The sequence below is a fragment of the Gorilla gorilla genome, chromosome 7 (genome assembly GCF_029281585.2).
Source record: "Gorilla gorilla gorilla isolate KB3781 chromosome 7, NHGRI_mGorGor1-v2.1_pri, whole genome shotgun sequence".
NCBI lineage: Eukaryota > Metazoa > Chordata > Mammalia > Primates > Hominidae > Gorilla > Gorilla gorilla.
In genome coordinates, this window is record NC_073231.2 from 49,885,237 (window position 1) to 49,888,056 (window position 2,820).

The window sequence follows — 2,820 nt, forward strand, 5'->3', positions numbered from 1 at the left end:
AAAAACCAAACACCACATGTTCTCCCTCATAGGTGGGAATTGAACAATGAGAACACATGGACACAGGAAGGGGAACATCACACACCGGGACCTGTTGTGGGGTGGGGGGAGGGGGGAGGGATAGCATTAGGAGATATACCTAATGTTAAATGACAAGTTAATGGGTGCAGCACACCAACATGACACATGTATACATATGTAACTAGCCTGCACGTTGTGCACATGTACCCTAAAACTTAAAGTATAATAAAAAAAAATTAACAGCATAAGATCAGAACTTTCAGCTGGGCATGGTGGCTCATGCCTGTAATCTCAGCACTTTGGGAGGCCAAGGAGCATGGATCACTTGAGGTCAGGAGTTCAAGACCAGCCTGGCCAACATGGTGAAACCCCGTCTCTACCAAAGATGCAAAAATTAGCCAGGTGTGGTGGCACGTGCCTGTAATCCCAGCTACTCAGGAGGCTGAGGCAAGAGAATCATTTGAACCCAGGAGGTGGAGGTTGCAGTGAGCCAAGATTGTGCCACTGCACTCCAGCCTGGGCAACAGAGCAGGACTCTGTCTAAAAAAAAAACTAAACTTTTTTTTTACTACTATGATAAAAAATAGTGTTGATTGTTGATATTACTGGGAAAACGTATTGTCATTTCTACTCTTTCTTGCTCTGAGTATTATAAGTAATTATCCCTTTTCAAATTTATTCCCAGTTAGTGCCTATCTTCAAATTTCTAATGTTCCTAAGTCTCATGTATTTATTGAACTTTCTATGTGTTACTTTATTTTCTTTCCTCTTAATCAACAATTCTGACTGGTAAGTAGTAAGGTTCAACCTCAAATAGCTGGTGTAAATTGCCAGGATACCAGGCTACTAAAAACAGCAAACTGCAGTTAAATTCTCTTTCTTCTTTGTCATTTAAGAAAAGTTGAGCCCTTTCCACTCAGCTGTTTTCTTGCACAGGAGGGCCATAGTCAGCCATGGAGCCCAGCAGGAAAGGCATGATCTTCAAGTCCCACTTCAACAAGCACTGGCAGTGGTGTGTGGCTACATGGTTCAACCACGTCTGGACCCATCCGGCCCATAGTAAGGTGCTGCATGGTGAGGTATCACACCAAAGTACACGCTGGCCAGGGCTTCAGCATGGAGGAGTTAAGGGTGGTTGGTATTCACAAGAAGGTGGCACAGAACACTGACATCTCCGTGGATCCGAGAAGGCAAAACAAGTCCACCAAGTCCCTGCAAGCCAATGTGCAGTGCTGATGGAGTGCCGCTCCAAACTCATCCTCTTCCCCAGGAAGCCCTTGGCCCCCAAGAAGGAAGACAGTTCTGCTGAAGAACTGAAATTGCCCCAGTAGCTGACAGGACTACTTATGCCTGTCCAGAATGTCTATAAGAAGGAGGAAGCCCGAGGCATCACTGAGGAAGGGAAGAACTCCAAGGCCTTTGCTAGTCTCCACGTGGCCTGCACAAATGCCCAGCTCTTCTGCATATGGGTAAAAAGAACCAAGGAAGCTGAAGAACAGGATATTGAAAAAAAATAAAGATAAAGCCCTGGGGACTTGCAATAAATCAACAGTAAAAAATAAAAAGGAAAAAAATAAAAGAAAAAACGAAAAGTTGAGCCAAGTGTGGTGGCTCATACCTGTAATCCCAGCACTTTGGGAGGGCGATCACTTGAGGTCAGGAGTTCAAAACCAGCCTGGCCAACATGGCAAAACCCATCTCTACTAAAAATACAAAAATTAGCCAGGCATGGTGGTACATGCTTGTAATCCAAGCTACTCGGGAGGCTGAGGCAGGAGAATCGCTTGAACCTGGGAGGTGGAGGTTGCAGTGAGCCAAGATCACGTAACTACACTCTAGCCTGGGCAACAGAGTGAGACTCTGTCTCAAAACATAAAAGGAAAAATAAAATAAATAATTAAAAATTATCTGAGCACGGTGGTGTGCACCTGTAGTCCTTGCAACTCAGGAGGATGACATGGGAGGGTGGCATGAGCCCAGGACTACACCACTGCACTTGAGCCTGGGTGACAGAGTGAGACCCTGTCTCTAAAATGAAGAAAAGAAAAGAGAAGAAAAGAAAGAAAAGAAAAGAAAGAAGGAAGGAGGGAAGGAAAAAAGAAAGAAAAATAAAGAGGGAGGAAGGAAGGAAGGGAGGGAGGGAAAAAGAAAAAGAAAGAAGAAGGGAAGAGAAAGAAAGAAAAGTTGAAAAGTTCAGGGTAGCATCCAAATATACTCTACTGTTGAAGCTTAACACAAATGGTGGAAAGGAAAAGCTGATTAATACTCTTCTAAACCAAAGTCCTTAGGACAATATTCAAAAACTTTATTCCTTTCAATAATCAAGGCAAAAGCAGAAGAGCAATCATGAATTGCAAGTTAACCTGGAATCTTGATTTTTACATTCTCTCATGTTAGAGCTTCCTGGATCCTTAGCGAATTCTGAACAAGCTCATTTCTGTACCTTAGACAGCACATACTCGAAAAAGAATTGGTCTGTACATTTCCACTTTACGTTTTAAAAATTTCTGTATCCAAGGTTTCTGAAAATCATATGAGTGAATTGCCTTGGGACAACTTCAGATCTGGTAAATAAACAACTTGGTTCCTCCTTATAAGCATAGATAGCTAGAAGCAAAACTCTTTTAGGCAGGGGTTGGAATTTCTCAAGAGAGAAATAAAAGATTCTTGACTTTCAAAGATTGCTAGTGATCTGAGGCAAAAGTTTAGAGTTGTTTTTCATTGACACTAGGATCTGTGATACAATTAGGCACCTTTCTCCCCTCCCAGCCCTTCCTTATCCAGAGGCTTATGGTAACT

The 2,820-nt window shown here is 42.8% G+C and overlaps 1 pseudogene; it reads left to right on the top strand.

Moving 5' to 3' along the window:
• The first annotated feature begins 974 nt into the window (after positions 1 to 974).
• LOC101146766 (large ribosomal subunit protein eL13-like) lies at positions 975 to 1,538 on the top strand (annotated as a pseudogene).
• The last annotated feature ends 1,282 nt before the right edge of the window (positions 1,539 to 2,820 follow it).